The sequence below is a fragment of the Silene latifolia genome, chromosome 9, assembly GCF_048544455.1.
Source record: "Silene latifolia isolate original U9 population chromosome 9, ASM4854445v1, whole genome shotgun sequence".
Taxonomy (NCBI): Eukaryota; Viridiplantae; Streptophyta; class Magnoliopsida; order Caryophyllales; family Caryophyllaceae; genus Silene; species Silene latifolia.
In genome coordinates, this window is record NC_133534.1 from 168628172 (window position 1) to 168646406 (window position 18235).

At 39.1% G+C, this 18235-nt stretch overlaps 1 non-coding gene across 1 annotated transcript; it reads right to left on the bottom strand.

Moving 5' to 3' along the window:
- Nucleotides 1-13551: 13551 nt before the first annotated feature.
- LOC141603131 (small nucleolar RNA R71) lies at nucleotides 13552-13658 on the bottom strand. Its single transcript, XR_012525027.1, has one exon. It is a non-coding gene; the product is annotated as a small nucleolar RNA R71 (small nucleolar RNA).
- Nucleotides 13659-18235: the final 4577 nt, after the last annotated feature.

An 18235-nucleotide genomic window follows, 5' to 3' on the forward strand; every position in this document is an offset into this window, starting at 1 on the left:
CTTGGTGACATTAAAGCTGGAAAGATCACTCCAGTAGGTAAATGACTATCCTTTCTTTTATGTTTCTAATTCAACTATGGTATTGTGATACAAAGTTGTGATAATGTATCCCCTTTTTATTGTAAATAGGGCCTCCACCAAGCAAGGACTAGGGAAAAGAAAAGCAAGCTTGAGAAACCATAAAGAAGCTTGGAGTAGCTTCCATGAAGCTTGGCTTTTTATTGTCTTATTTTAATTTATGTCTCGGATTTTAGAACCTTTTGATTTCCGTGTCCGACATGGAAATATATTTTGGATAATGGTTGTATTTTGGATAATGGTGGCTTGGTTTGCAACCCAAGTCACCCGTTTGATCGTATTTTATCCTTGTTCTAAAATTCGTCTTTATACGCATGCTCATAGAAACATATAATCATTCACTTAAAGTGATCTAATAGACAACTATAATGATGGGATTCATTATATATCCACAAGCTTAAGGCTTGTGTATGATCAATTATAAAGTGATGATTGAGTTGATGGACTCTCTTAAAGGAATGTCAATCACCAAGTACACTAATCAAATTTAAAACAATTAGTCAACCTATGAGATAGCCCTCCTCCTACTTCAAAATCATTATTTGTGTCTCATAAACTATCTTTGAATCTCTAGTGTATTCATTCTAAAGATAGAGTGGGAGAAAATGAAGACACAAAGAACACCAAGCAAAATTTGTGTACTTGTGTAAATGAGATATACGCAAGAAAGAATGATTTGTATACCTATACAGATATTATACTCGAATAAATGAGATTTATGGTCTCGAATAGATGATATCTACATGAGAAAAGAGACCAAGTGAAGTAATCAAAAGAATATGTTCTCAAGATAACTACACGAGGAGACCAAAAGAAGGTTTTGGAATAAGAATGACTAATGTAAAGTCTCAACAAGAGTTTTGACTAGTTTATGAACAACATTTGACCAATAGTTTCAATATTGATATTTACTTAAGAGCCTAAATGAATTAGTTGCAAAGATTGATATGCCGATATCCACAAGAGCTAAGATTAAAAGTTAACCACGCTAATGTCATTACTTAACCTCATTATGAAAATGAAATGGCTAAACCTCCTTCCGAAAAGGGTATTTTGAAAGACGTGTATTAGATATAATTCACATTTAAATAATGACATTGCTACGCATCATCACAATATGAATGAGTTAGAGATTAGAATCTCTTTCCATAAGGTTGAAGATGAAACCTCTTCAAAATAGGTATTTTGAAAGGATATGATGGGAACATATATGGTTTTATCTTAATAACTTAGCAAAGCAATATATATATATATATATTTCAATTCTTGAAATGTTTCGATTGAGTAGTCAATTGCGAAACATGTGGAATTAAGTGGGAGTTGGAAATTATCGTGTGAAGACATGGAATTTAGTGGGAGCAATCATCTTGTAAAGGTTTATAACTCATTACTCATTGAGAATGACGAGCTAATACTATTCTTTCACAAAGAAGTATTTGAGTTTTCAATTCTGGATGAAAATGGACTATGATGAATCCAATCACATCATGAGATGTTGGATAGGTATTGAGATATACACATCAAATCAACGAGAAACCTAACTTATTCATGTCAATGAAAATGAAATTGCCATTAGCAGTCATGGTCATTCATTGAACCTAAGAATGGTTGATCACATGATTATTAGTTACTAATATTTCCACCATTAGAATAATCATGCACATGTCCAATAATGAATCATATGCATAAGAGCATGATGAATCATTGGCGAGCCATAGAAGAATCGTCATGTATTCTCGAGGAGAACCGATGAGCGATTTCAGTGTTTGACAGAACACTCTGTTATGTGTCAAGAGGTTTCACATATTAAAGTTCAAACACGCGTAAGGATTTATGAAAATCCTAAGCTTTTTCAAGCTAAAAGGAGAAATAAGAAGTTAGGAAAGATACTTAGTTGAAGTAAGAAGTTACTCAAAACTAATTTTTCCTAATATACTAGGGCTTGTAAGAAGTGCTAGGCTAATCATCTTGAAAATAGTTGCAAGACTCTACAAAACATTTACCTAGTGCATTGTGAGTGGGTGGAGTACTTGATCAATGCAAGTTATATCATTCACCACAAATTCATTGGTTATGTGATAATCGACAGGGAAGTTCTTTCAAGATAAAGAACCCAAACTGAGGTTGGGAACCTATATGTGTACTTGGTAAGGTTCATGCTATGAGAGATAACATGAATGTAAAAGAAAATGCGATTAAAAGAAGTTTGAACACATGGACACATGGTATGTTAAACTTCCATTGCAATCGTCTGGTGTTTACACACTTACGATATGCATCACAAGGTTGTAATATGGTATTGACTACCCGAATGTGATGTCGACATTTGTCGTTTGAGTTATTATTAACTCACCTTTTACTTTGTTACATCCAAACGGGTTGTAGAGACAATTGAACCCCGTTAAAGTGAACACGGATTAGCATTGTATTCGCCCATAGTTACTTACATGAGGTGACGTCTCGAAGTGACTAGAGTGTGATGCGATTGATGGCAAGTTCAAGTGCCATGGAGTCATATGAGAATGACTAGTCGATCACATAGGCAGACTGTTAGGAACACTTTGTCGGGCCTTGTGACCGCTTATAGAGTTCTGGAAAATTTATATAGCCTAGTCGTGGCGAGAGCTACTATAGTATTCTAATGAGTCGATTCTTTTGACTAAAGACTATTCGCCTAAGATGGCACAGTTTCAGATTAACTTTGATTTGTGTTACTAAGACCTTCGTAAATGGGGTCAAATGGGCATATTTTGGGTTATGATGGCTGTGGGTAGTCGAAGGGGATGAGTGCGATAGGAATTGTCCACCCCTAGTCAGGGTTATAACAATATCTCAGGGCCACTCGAGGAGTAATGAACTGGAAATGCGTGGCCACGCTCGGAAGATATCTATGGTAGATAAATCCGGTCAATCAGTTATTCTCCAAATCGAGGAACCACTCTCGATATGATCACTTGCAAGTACGACCTGAAAGACACCTTGCATTGAGTGGGAGATAATAATAGGACAAGAGAATTGGTGACGCACATTGTCGAGGACAAGTGGGAGATTGTTGGAATATGTGTCCTCCGAAAATAATGCGATCACGACTGTCGATCATAATGATCACATGTTTAAGTCTCATTTTAAGAATACAATTGGGAAGTAATATTTTATTGTCAGCTGGTCCACACATATCGGTAATGATTGGCTGACTAGAGTTTGACATTACGTCGTGTGCGGTGGTGATCGATTGATCCCCTTAGGTCATACCTAAAGGGTAACACTCTTAATTGATTATTTAATTGATCGTATGACGATAAGGGTTAATTAAATTACTTAAAATTGACGGATGATTTTGGAAGTAATATTTACGTATCTCATTATAATTTGATTAAATAAGATACGGTCTAAGTGATCGAATTGTTTTATTATTTAGATGAAATTATTGTTTAAGGAAACAATTGCATTTGAATGAATAATTTATTATAAATACAAGATGTTGTGATTTATAATTGGTAAAATATTTTGGTACAAGTAATTATGAATTACTAAGTCAATTTTTTATATGACGTATTTTTATTAATGCGTTGATTTTTAATATGTTAAAAAAATACATAACAATTTTACATGACATGTGACATGTGACAAATTGACAAAGATAAAATGGAATCCATTTTATCTTAATATGGACCGAAATTAGAGGTGATATTAGGAAAATATTATGTTGATTAAGTAAGTGGTAAGCATAATCATTCTTGCCTAAACCTAGCCATGCATACCTAGTGGTTATTGTGAAGAGCACTTTGATCATGCATTGGGCATCACCACCTCCCCCTCTACCCGGTTTTGTGAAGGAAAAACCATGGGTTTTTCTTTCATAAATTTTTACCTTATACACTACTAAAAACATTAGTGTATTATTCATTCTTCACACATCTAAAAATAAGAATTTTAGAGAGATAAAAATCCTTCATTTTCTCCCTTCTCTTAGCCGAATATTAAGAGAACCAAATAAATATTTTGGGTCATTTTTATTCAAAATTAATATTGTTCTAGTAATAATAATATTAATTTTATTAAGGAGTTACTTTGGGTATTATTCCTTGGGAGGGATTCTCTACTTGAATCCTTGTTCATCCATTTTAGGAAGCTCAAGAACAACTGAGTAGGAGAACTCACTTGTGCCCATATAATCCAAAATCTTCAATGTAAGATGATGATTTCTTTCTTATTCTTTTATTGTTTGCATGCATAAGATCATCTTTTAATTTTATAACTAAATTAAAATTAAAACATATATGAATATGTATAGTAATGAGATATAGATTTCTAACATGTGTTTCATCCCATCATCATCACCATTCCTAAAATTTGCCCATTTTTCGAGTAACACAAGAGGCGCATTAAAGTGGTACCCACCCCTTCCTTGGATATCGAGATAAGACTCCATGAACACAAGGTCAAGTTCGTTCACTATTGCCGGGTCTCGACGAGCAAGTAGAGTGCCGGAAAGAAACCGGTAAGTAAGTCTCAAAATAGGATTTTGAATGTGGAAAGCTTGACACTCCTTGATGTACATGAAATCTCGGCCGGTCATGGCCCTCCATAGGGGTGGAACACTATATCTCTTCGGTTTTGATGTCCGGGTAGGCGAGACATCGAGACCAAGCACATTAGCAAATTCCACTAGAGTCATCATTCTTGAAACACTCTCCAACCTAAATTCTATGCATATCGTTCTATTCAAGGTTGTGATTTTCAAGAAGCTTAAAAATTCAAGCACAAGGGATCGGTAAGTTTGCTCGTGCATGTGGAAAAGGGTAGAGAGACCAAACAACTCAAAAAGAGCTTCCATTTTATGATAAATCCCAAGTTTCTTTAAAGTTTTATGACATAAAAACTTAGTAGGGAGAATGTTCTTACGAAGAAGCCGGTGGAAAACGAGCCTTTGCACATCATTGACGAATTCAACATTTGAGAAGTCATCAAGCCTTGTGAGATCCACAATTTCTTCATGCTCCCTCCTTAAGGTGTTGATGTGGGAGGTAGAAGAGCTTCCCCTTACTCTTGGTCTTCTTCTATCCCTAAAAGAAGATCCCTTTGGTGCCATTCTTTGATTGTTGAGTTGGAATTTTTGATTTGTTAAAGTATGAAGATGCTCTTTGTGGATTGAATGTTGCTTTAGAAACCCTAGAAATTTGGGGCTTTTTGATTTTGTGGAATGAAAGAGTGTTTGGGATATGCTTTGGAGTCATAAGGAGGTGAGTTTTTATAATACAAGTGGAAGGAAGGGTGATGTGTCACAAATTGTGTGGTGGGGTGATTTAAAATTAGGAAAATCGGGATTGAAGAACGCAGGAAGACGAGCGGACTCAGGCACAAGACGCTCGGATTCTGTCATTCTTGGACGAGCGGATTCCAGGGAAGACGCTCGGATTCTCTTACAGCTAATTTTTGCAAAAATTTGACGCAGCCAAGACGAGCGGATCGAGCACAAGACGAGCGTCTTTTCTGTTACAAGACGAGCGTCTTTTCCCAAGGACGGGCGGATTCTGTTACGGGAACTTTTCTTAAAATGCACTAGCAAAAAGACGTGCGGATTCGTCTTCAGACGCTCGGATTCTTTCAGACGAGCGTCTTCTCTGCTGGGACGCTCGGATTCTCTAACAGTCCCAAATTTTCAACTTTGCAGCTCATTTGGATGGACGGTTTTAGCCATAGACGCTCGGATTCCCATAAGACGAGCGGATTCCCCATAGGGACGCTCGGATTCCTCCTGGTCTACCCGGATTCAGTTCCATCCGTGCACTTGCATATCCCGTGTCATTTTCATTCTTCAAATCCCGTGTTCTTCATTGTAGGGGCACTACTAAGGCATGAATAGCCTAGGCAATTGCTATCCCCACACTAAGCTAAAGCACTACACATCAATTGAATCATTAGTCCCTCCCTCACTTCTCTCAAAAATGATAAATATCTTGATCAAAGCATAAAAATCCAAAAATGACAAAAATGCAATGTAAGAATTAAAATGCAAGTTAGGGAGTTAGAAATATTTACAAATGGTGGTTTGGAGAGGACTCCACAAAATCTCCCTTTGATGATTCCTTCAAGGATGAGGAGGCCCGAGATAGGTGACCTCGACCTCTCCAATAAATGCTCCCTCATTGTATGGCTTCAATCTTTGACCATTGACCTTGAATTTGCTTCCATCTTCCGCCTTGATTTCAAAATCCCCATATTTTCCAACTTCGGTGATCACATAGGGACCCATCCATCTAGAGTTCAACTTTCCCGGAAAGAGTCGATAGCGGGAATTGAATAGAAGGACTTTATCCCCTTTGTGCAAGGCTTTTTGCTTAATCCTCTTGTCATGGAGCAATCTTGTCCTTTCCTTGTAGATCTTGGCATTCTCATAAGATTGTAGTCGGAATTCCTCCAACTCTTGAATTTGAATCATCCTCTTTTGACCACTTAATTTGAGATCAAGGTTAAGGGCTCGGATTGCCCAAAAAGCTTTATACTCCAATTCGATTGGCAAGTGGCATGCTTTTCCATAGACAAGCTTGTAAGGGGAGGCTCCTATGGGAGTCTTATAGGCCGTCCTATAAGCCCAAAGAGCGTCATCAAGCTTTGTACTCCAATCCTTTTGGGTCTTGTTCACAACTTTCTCAAGAATTTGCTTGATCTCTCTATTCGAAACTTCAACTTGACCGCTTGTTTGAGGATGATATCCCAAGCCGATTCTATGTTGAACACCATACTTGGTCAAAAGAGATGCGAGCTTATTTTCATGAAAATGCGTTCCTCCATCACTTATGATTGCTCTAGGAACTCCAAATCTTGGGAAGATTATTTTCTTGAAGAGCTTGGTGACCGTTTTTGCATCATCGTTTGGAGTGACAATTGGCTCCACCCACTTTGAGATGTAATCTACGGCCACAAGGATATATCTATTCCCATTGGATGTCACAAACAGACCTTGGTAGTCGTTCCCCCAAACATCGAAGATCTCCACCTCTAGTATGCCCCTTTGTGGCATTTCGTTCCTCCAAGAGATATTCCCCGTTCTTTGACAAGCATCACAATGAATGATGAATTCCCTTGTATCTTGAAACATTGTAGGCCAATAGAAGCCCGATTGAAGAATTTTTGCAATGGTTCTCCTTGCTCCATGGTGCCCACCGTAGGGTGATGAGTGGCATCCTTCCAAGATTCCTTGGACTTCCCATTGAGGGATGCATCTCCGGTAGAGCCCATCACTACACTCTTTGTAGAGGTTTGGGTCATCCCAAAAGTACCTCTTTACTTCGAATAAGAATCTCTTCCTTTGGTTGTAGTTCAAATTTGGAGGGAGTACTCTTCCAACGATGTAGTTGACATAATCGGCAAACCATGGGGTGATGTGCCTTTCAAGTTGTGTTTGAATGGCCATCAAGATATCGTCGGGAAATGAGTCATTGATCGGCGTTTCTCCTTGTTCATCATGAAACCGGATCCTTGACAAGTGATCCGCCACTACATTTTCGGCTCCTTTCTTGTCTCTTATCTCCAAGTCGAATTCTTGTAGAAGAAAAATCCATCTCAACAACCTTGGTTTTGCCTCCTTCTTTATCAAGAGGTGTCGGAGAGCCCGGTGATCCGAAAAGACAATCACTTTGGATCCAAGTAAGTAGGAATGGAATTTGTCCAAAGCATAGACAATGGCAAGAAGCTCTTTCTCGGTGGTATCATAGTTCACTTGGGAGGGATAAAGAGTCTTGCTTATATAGTAGATGGCGTGAAGAGCTCTTCCTACCCATTGGCCAAGAACCGCTCCAACGGCGTAGTTACTAGCATCACACATAATCTCGAACGGTAGTTTCCAATTTGGAGGTTGAATGATCGGTGCCGAGATTAGTGCTTCCTTGATTCTATTAAAGGCTTCAACACACTCATCAGTGAAATGGAATTGGGCATCTTTAAGTAAGAGTTGAGTGAGGGGTTTCGCTATTTTTGAAAAATCTTTTATGAAACGGCGATAGAAACCCGCGTGACCGAGAAAACTTCTCACCCGTCTAACATTCACGGGAGGTGGGAGTTTCTCTATCACCTCAACCTTAGCTTTACCCACCTCGATGCCCTTTTCCGAAATTAAATGACCCAAAACAATTCCTTCATTGACCATGAAGTGACACTTTTCCCAATTTAAAACAAGACTAACATCTTCACATTTTTGCAATACAAGAGAAAGATTATGCAAACATGAGTCAAAGTCCTTTCCATAAACGCTAAAATCATCCATAAAAACTTCCATTATGGTCTCTAGGTAGTCGGAGAAGACACTCATCATGCATCTTTGGAAAGTGGCGGGGGCACTACATAAGCCAAAAGGCATCCTCCTATATGCAAAAGTACCATAAGGGCATGTGAAGGTGGTCTTATGTTGGTCATCCGGGTGTATAGGGATTTGAAAGAATCCCGAATACCCGTCAAGTTAACAAAAGAATTTGTTGGAGGCTAACCTCTCAAGCATTTGGTCAATGAATGGTAGGTGGAAATGATCCTTTCTTGTTGCGGAATTCAATTTTCGATAGTCAATACACATACGCCAACCAGTGATCTTCCTTGTGGGTATTAACTCATTCTTTTCGTTTGTCACCACCGTGGTACCTCCTTTCTTAGGTACCACTTGAACGGGGCTAACCTAAAAAGAGTCCGATATGGGATATATGATTCCCGCATCAAGTAATTTCATAACCTCTCCCTTGACAACTTCTTGCATGTGGGGGTTTAATCTCCTTTGAGATTGGATGGTAGGTCTATGGTCTTCCTCTAGATGGATTCTATGTATACAAAAGTTGGGACTTATCCCTTTAAGGTCATCTAGACTATAACCTATAGCCTTTTCATGTTGTTTCAACACATCAAGCAATTTTCCCAATTGGTTTTCATCAAGTCTATCATTAATAATCACGGGTTTGGTCTTTGATTCATCAAGGTAAGCATATTTCAAATTTGGGGGAAGGGGTTTTAAAGTAGGGGTTTGTACCTCACTTTCCTCCTTTGAAGGTTCATTGAGAATTTGCTCCATCTCCATTAGACATTCCATTCTCATTGCATATTCAACTTGTTCTTCGTTCTCATCAATCTCATCACACTCGAATTCCATGACGAATTTCTCTTGATCTTGAGCTTGTAAGATGTCTTCTAGGATGGATTGCTCATCTTCTATAGGTTGACATGCTTCCACAAGGATGTTATGTACTAATTCGGATTGTGCATGAGTAAGTTCTTTGTTAGCTAGAGCGGCCTCAAAAAGATCTACCTCCAATTCCCAATACATATTTTTAGCCTCACTTGCTTCCAAGGCTACCAATGCTTGCATGGGATCTTTGAAGAAAGGTATACTTAAATGGTCCTCTACAAAACAATCTATAAGGTCCATCTTGCAAAATAACGAACAACTTGAAAATAGTTAGAACAAACCTTGGGGAGTTTTACTTCCCCAAGGCAAAGAAAGACACAACTAATAACAATATAAGAAAATCTAAATCAAGTTAACACCGTCCCCGGCAACGGCGCCATTTTTGGTCGGACTCACGATGGAGGTTTAGTTTTCGGTACTTGTCGTTAGGAGCACCTAGAACAAAACACAATTTATAACTTCACAAACAACTCTACAATTATTAAAGAGGCAAGTAAAGGTCGGATCCCAAGGGACGGGAATTGAGATGAGATTTTTAATTGCAACTAGCGGTGTCTAAGGGTGTCACAATTTGGGGTTTGAAGTAGAAGATCACTAAACTAAATAGCAATGAAAGTAAACAAGCAAGATGATTAAAAAGGGATGTAAACAATTGATAAAAGGCACTAGGGTGTCATGGGGTCATAGGGGGTTCATGGGAATTGATCATACAAACATATTCTCAAATTATAAGCAAGCAATTATTGTTGTGATGGATCGAGTTGGTTTATATCTTACAATCCTAGGAAAGTTTGGGTCCCGGAGCCGAATCGATTAGATTGTACAACACCTACAAGTCGACTTAATCTTCCCTACTCAACTATATGCATGGTCTAATGAGACTCGAGTTGGTTTATGTCTTAGAAGTCTCATTGAAAAGATAGGTGATGGGTAAAAAATGCAATTAGGATTCATAGGCTCGCATTTCATCAAACAACATGTGCATAAGTTGAGATCACAACAAGCAAGCAAATAAACTATGAAAACATATTAATTTAAGCATGAATCATCCCCCATGTTGGTTTCCCCTAATTACCCATTAACCCTAGCTAAGGAAACTACTCACTCATTATCATGTTGAGCATGCTAGCAAGGTTGTCAATCATACCAACAAAGTAAAACATGATGAATAAATGAAGATAATTAACAATAATTAAAAAGGGATTAAGAGAATTATACCTACTAATGATTCCAATAATAAAGCAAAGAATAATAGAAGTACTTGATGATTGATTGGAAGGTTGTCAATCTCCCAATAATAACCCAAATAATCTTCAATTACACAAAACAAAGGATGAACAAGAGAGAGAAAGGAAATGAAACTTGTATTAAAACTTGATTAAATGTTGATTACAAGATTAAAGAGATATTTGATTGATATTAACTACACTAAAGATTGCTAAGAAGAACATACTAATCTAATTAGACTAATGGGGTATTTATAGTGGGGATTAGTTACATAAATTAGGGTTTACTAATGGCTTAAATGACGATTAAGTCCTTGAGGAATCGCCGGTCTCTAGGGAGACTCCGGTCTCCTTTTCGCCGGTCTTAGAAAAATATGCGCATCCTTCCTTGAAACTTGTAGAAGACGAAATGGCTGACAGGCAATCCGAGCGTCCAGGGCACGGGACGGGCGGATTGGGGGTGTTTTGGACAAGCAGATTATGGTGGTGGACGGGCGGATTCTGGTGATTCTGGACGGGCGTCCATTGGGGGAAGACGCTCGGATTGTACCTCTTGGACGGGCGGATTGTGGACAATCCGCTCGGATTGTCTTACAGCTACTTTCTGACGTGACCATAATTAGCGCATATTTAGCCCACGAATTAGCCTTGTTCCCATACTTTTTAGTGCATATTTGGGTCATTTGTTATCTTTAGTTCTTTGTTTTGCATATTCTTTGAGATTTTGATCCCTTGGTAGGAAAGGAGTGCAAATCTTGCATTTTAATGGCAAAACAAGATTAAATTGATCGAATCCAATGACCAAGCATCAAGGAGAGACAAGATTAGAAGGCCTTTGTACATATTATAGTAGATGAGCAATGTTGAGAAAGGATCCTTGAGTCCCCAAGGAAATCCCCAAGGATTTTATGAAGAAAAGGGAAGAAAAGAAGAAGAAATGTTGCTGAGGAACAATCCGTACGGATTGTCTACAATCCGGCCGTCCTCCACATGCACAATCTGTGCAGTTTCATCCCAAGACGCTCGGGTTTGCCACCACCAGAATCCGCCCGGATTCACCTGAAGCCGCCCGTTTTCCACCGCCAGAATCCGCCCGTCCCGACTCCAAAATGCACGGATTCCTGTACAGCACAATTTCGTCTTCTCTAAGCTACAAAGAAAGAAGTCCTTCCTTCGAAAAATACTGGCTCCTCCCTGCTCAAAATAAAAAGTGTAATTACTAGTTTAGCCCTTAGTTAACCCTAATGCATCCCCCTAATTTCCACTATAAATACCCCATTAGTCTAAATAGAAGAGTATGTTCTTCTTATCAATAATTAGAGTAGTTAATATCAATCAAATCTCTCTTTAGTTTTGTAATAAACAATTAATCAAGTTTTAATACAAGTTTTATTTTCTTAATCTCTCTTTTGTTCATCCTTTATTTTGGGTAATTGAAGATTATTTGGGTTATTATTGGGAGATTGACAACCTCTTAATCAAGCATCAAGTACTTCTTTTATCTTTGCTTTATTATTGGAATCATTAGTAGGTATAATTCTCTAAATCCCTTTTTAATTATTGTTAATTACTTTCATTTATTCATCATGTTCATTTTGTTGGTATGATTGACAACCTTGCTAGCATGATCAACATGATAATGAGTGAGTAGTCTCTTAGCTAGGGTTAATGGGTGATTAGGGGAAACCAACATGGGGAATGATTCATGCTTAAATTAATATGCTTTCATGGTTTATTTGCTTGCTTGTTTTGATCTCAACTCATGCACATGTTATGTTTGATGAAATGCGAGCCTATGAATCCTTGCATTTTTTACCCATCACCTATCTTTTAAATGAGACTTGTAAGACATAAACCAACTCGAGTCTCATTAGACCATGCATGTTGTTGAGTAGGGAAGATTAAGTCGACTTGTAGGTGTTGTACAATCTAATCGATTCGGCTTCGGGACCCAAACTTTCCTAGGATTGTAAGATATAACCCAACTCAATCCATCACAACAATAATTGCTTGCTTTTAATTTGAGAACATGTTTGTATGATCAATTCCCATGATTCCCCTATGACCTCATGATACCCTAGTGCTTTTTATCAATTGTTTACAACTCTTTTAATTCATCTTGCTTGTTTATTTTCATTGCTATTTTAGTTAGTGACCTTCTACATCAACCCAAATTTTGACACCCCTAAGACACCGCTAGTTTCAATAGAAATCTCATCTCAATTCCCGTCCCTTGGGATCCGACCTTTACTTGCCTCTTTACTAATTGTAGAGTTGTTTGTGAAGCTATAAATTGTGTTTTGATTCGGACGTGACCCAACGACCACATCTATTTAATTGTGAACACGAAACGGACCGATCAAAAATGGCGCCGTTGCCGGGGACGGTGTTTACTTGATTTAGATTTTCTTACATTGTTATTAGTTGTGTCTTTCTTTGCCTTGGGGAAGTAAAACTCCTCAAGGTTTGTTCTAATTGTTTTCAAGTTGTTTGATATTTTGCATGTCTAGAAGGTCATAAGGTGATTTGTTACCTTTTGATCGTGAAATTGAAAGAACTTTGACAACCAATATGAGACTTGCTAGGAGGAATTTGAGAGGTATTAGTGAGGTTGTAGATATTCAACCAACTATTGAGTTCATCAACCCTTTTGCAAGAGAAGGTGAGGAGAACCCATTACAAAATACCCCACAAAATCAACCTACAATGCCTAAGTTTTCGTCACATTCCGTACCCACCGAGGAGAACCTACCCAATGGTACTCCCACACCACAACATCTAACCGGAAATTTTATTGCTAAATCCGCCTTTATCCAATTAGTCGAAAGGAGCCAATTTGGGGGGATGCCTAGTGAAGACCCTCATTCTCATATGGAAACCTTTTGTGACTATTGTGATGCGATTTCTCAAACCGGTGTAACTCAAGACCAAATTCGATGGGTCTTATTTCCTTTTTCTCTAATTGGCACCGCGAAACAATGGTTGAAGGGCCTTAATAAGGCCACTCTCGGAATTGATTCTTGGAAGAAGTTGGCTCAAGCTTTCTACAAAAAATTCTACCCACCGGAAAAGACTAACATGCTAAGAGCTCAAATTACGGGTTTTAAGCAAAGGGATGAAGAATCTTTGTATGAATCTTGGGAGCGGTTCAAGGGAATTTGTCGCTCATGTCCTCACCATGGACTTAGCGAATGGTTCTTGGTACAACAATTTTGGAACGGTTTATATGAAGATTCAAGGAACATTCTCAACATGGGATCAAATGGAATGTTCACCGAAGTTGATGACAATCAAACATGGAACAAAATTGAGGAAATGGCGGTCCATAACTCACAATATAGTAGACCTCGCAAGGCTACTAGAGGAGGAAAGCATGAAGTGGACTCCGTTACTCAATTGGGTGCTCAACTTAGTGCTCACATTGACACAATCAATTTGAAGTTTGAAAAAGCTATGGCTAGACTTGAAGAAGCCTCAAAATCACCAAAGCATCATGTTAACGCCATGACGGCATCTTCATCAATCCCAAGTGGGATATGTGAGAATTGTGGAACTTTAGGACATGACCAAAGTGAATGTAGGGGAACAATTGAACAAGTGAATGCTTTCCAAGCATACAAGAGTGGTACCCCTTATTCCAACTATTACAATGAAAACACCAAATTCCATCCAAATCTCTCATACAAAAGCCAAAATGTTCAAAACCCTCAAACAACATACACCCCACCTCCCATGAGAAACCAAAATCAAAGACCCTTTTACAATCAAAACCAAGGTTACCAAAATCAAAATCCATACAATCACCAAAATGACCAAGGTTTTGATGTCCAAAAAGCGGTCCTCCAAATGCAAAAGAATCAACAAGAATTTTTCACTCAAATCCAAAAAGATAGTCAAGCAAAGGAAACCACCATCAACAACATCCTAGCTCACACCAAGATGTTGGAAACCCAATTGACTCAACTAGCATCTTCAAGCTCACAAAGACAAAAGGGGCAATTACCACCTCAAAGTAATCCCCCAAGACATGAAACGGTTAGTGCCATTCACTTGAGAAGTGGTACAAGGTATGAAGCACCGAAGATGCAAGTTGAGGATGAAGTTGTGGAAGCTAGTGATAAGGAAGAAATTGTGCAAAACTCCAAAGATGGAGAATCATCAAAAGAAGAAATTTCAAAGAAAAATGAAGACAAGGTCAAGGAGAAGGAGCCCATTGTGATTAGACTTCCTTTTCCAAGTCGTCAAGCCAAGCCCAAATTTGATGACCAACTTGGAAAGTTTATGGAAATTGTGAAGAATTTGGAAGTCTCGATTCCTTTCACGGAATTAATCAATCACGTGCCGGCCTATGCGAAATACATGAAAGACATCCTCACAAAGAAGAAGTCGATCCGGAAACTTGAGACTATCGCCTTCACTAAGGTGAGTACTGCAATACTTCAAGGGAGTTCACCTCCAAAACTAAAGGATCCGGGAAGCTTCTCGATACCGTGTACCATTGGCGACACCACGATCAACAAAGCTTTATGTGATCTAGGGGCTAGTGTGAGTGTTATGCCGTACTCGGTGAGTAAAAGGTTGGGGATGGGAGAGCTTAAATGCACCAATATCACACTCCAAATGGCCGATAGATCGACGAAGACACCATTAGGGATATGGGAAGATGTTCTCGTACGAATTGGGAAGTTTTTCATCCCGGTGGACTTTGTCATTGTTGACATGGAGGAAGATTCCAACATTCCAATCATTCTAGGAAGACCCTTCTTACACACCGCGGGTGCGGTGATTGATGTGAAACATGGTGAGCTCACTCTAGAAGTTGGAGATGAGAGTATAACTTTTAATCTTGACAAAACTATGAGAGCTCCTCGTTTGCATGAACCGTGTTTCATGATTGATCATTATAGCCGGAAGGATGATAGGAAGAAGTCGGAACTCCAATGGAAGAAGAAAATTGAAGATGCTCCATTCAAAGAGCAAGTGAATTGTGACAAGGAGAGCTTGCAAAGCTCATCAAAATCAAGCAAAGAAGAAGAGGATGGCCTCATTGGCCAAAAGAAGAAATTGGAATAGTTGTCTCCATCAAATCAAGAGATTTTCAATGACCAACTTAATGAAGTTTGTGGTCTTTGGGACGACGAATTTGAAGGGATTTTAAATCCCTACATTGGTAATGCCATCGATCAAGAGCGACAAGAAGGGCCAAGGTCTATTGAAGAACTTTATAACGACAATGAACAAACTTTTGATTATTTCTTCAAGGTGTTGAGCAACATCAACAACACCTTGGACATTCCCCCTTGACATCTCATCAAGAATGAGAGTTTGGTGGAGTCCTCCCTAAACCACCGTTTGTAAATATTTCTAACTCTCTAACTCGCATTTCAATTCTTGTATTGCATTTTTTGTCATCTTTGGATTTTTATTTACTTTGATCAAGATAATTGTCATGTTTGAGAGAAGTGAGGGAGGGACTAATGATCTCAATTGATGTGTAGTGCTTTAGCTTAGTGTGGGGATGGCAATTGCCTAGGCTATCCATGCCTTAGTAGTGCCCCCACAATGAAGAACACGAGATATGAAGAAGAATGGAAGAATGACAAGGGATATGCATTGTACACGGATGGAACTGAATCGGGGTACAAAAGGGGTCGAATCCGCCCGTCTTCAGACAATCCGGCCGTGTTGGGTAAAAGACGCACGTCCTGAAATGAGCTGAAGTTTTGAAATTTTTGACTGTCAGCGAATCCGGGCGTCCTACATCCTAATCCGCCCGTCTTCAAAAAGCCGCCCGTCCTGAAAGGAAGACGCCCGTCTTCTTGGCTGAGGAAAACAAGAAAAATTCCTGGACTGAAATCCGGCCGTCTTCTGTATAATCCGCCCGTCCCGTGTCTTCGAATCCGAGCGTCTTCCCTTAAAGACGCCCGTCTTTAGGCGAGTTTTTCCCAACCCAGAAAAGGCAGAATCCGCCCGTCCCGAGCAGAAACCGCACGGATTGCCCCTGCAGTTCGAATTTTTCGGGCTTTATAAAACCCCTCCCACATTCATTTCTTCATTCCTTCTTTCATAACACTACTCATAAACATCAAAACCCTCATCCTCTCCTTCACAAAAACAAAATTCCTCACTACATTCACCAAAATCAAATCAAAACATCCTTTTAACAACAAATCAATCACTCCTTTTTCAATAAAAATTAAAACCAAGCACAAAATCTTCAACCTTTGAGTCGATTTTCGAATTCATAAAGGCAAAGCCTTTCACCTTTAAATCGATTTGGGTACACTACAAATTGAATATTTTTCATTCTTTTCTTGGTTAATTCATCAATGGCAAGGACTAAGGGAGCAACAAAGGCAACAAAGGCAAAGGTACCAAAGGCAAAGACACTTTCATCAAGGCAAAAGGCTCTTCAAGCAAAGAAAGCATTGGCTATGGTGGTAGCAAACCCAAACTTGGAAGTGCAACAACAACAACTACCTTCTATGGGAGCAACAACATCTACTACTCCGGAAATTGATCAACTTTTGCACTATCCGGAGGTAACTTTTATTTCCAAAACCCATAGAGACACTTTTGCCAAGTTTGCTAGAAAATCATTTCAATCCACCAAGTTTATTTGTGAAGATACCTTAGATAAGTTGGGTGTCCTTGAGCAAACTAGAGCCTTTTTCAAAGCCATGGGGTTGGAGAAATTGTTTGAATCAAAAGAATTGACATACCCCTCCCTTACCTTGGAGTTTTTGAGTTCTTTGAAAGTCAACAAAATTGAGACTAGGGAGAACCTCGAGTTTCGTCTAGCTAATGTTAGTAGATGCATTTCCTTTAGGGAATTGGGTGAAGCTTTGGGTCTTAGTGATGAACTGAGTTATTTTAAGAATGTTGGAAAGTATGACCCCGACCCTCTTTGGGAGGAAATTTCCGGAAGGAAATTTGAGGATTTTCATGCGAGTCGTGCTCTTTTAGTCCACCATCCGGGCATAAGAGTATGGCACAAGGTCATAGGAAACACCATCATTGCAAGGAAAGATACCAACCATTTCACCAAACTTGATTTTGTTCTTCTTGAGTCGGCTTTGAACATTGGAAGAGTACACACCAAGCCTTTCAACTCTTTAAGGCTTTTGGTGGATAGATGGCTCAACATTGATTGTGGGAAGAAAGGAACTACCGTTATTGTGAATGGCGGCCTAGTCATTATCCTAGCTAAATACTTTGATCCTAACTTCAACAAAGATAACAAGTATGAGGCGAAAGAGGGTGGTCATCTTGTTGATATGCATACTATGATACACAAGTACAAGTGGGTTGCCCATAACCCTCTTGACACCAAGTATGGATGGCTCACTAGTGAGGCTAGATCGTTTACTTTGCCTTCAAAGATTTATCGTCTAAGCGTTCACCGGACCAATTTTCTACTTCCCCTTTCAAAAGAGGCCGAGTATATTATCCGACAATAAAAGGGTGAACTTGAAATGCCCTCCTCTTCCATTGTCACACCACCCTACCCTTTCGAGTACCAAGAGTTCAAGCCGGAAGGTGTTGAAGCAAGAAATGATTATTTGACTCTTCTCATGCAAGCAATGCACAAGCAAGCCTTTGAGGATCGGAAAAATGCTTACTTGGCTCAATAACCACCCCTCCTACACTTAGCTAGGCAAGGACTACTTGACCCATCATGTCCTTTGCCTAGTTGGGCGGATAGAGAAGTCCTATTTTCGAGTGCATCTAGGGTCGTTCCGGGTGACAATGAGGTTGTCGG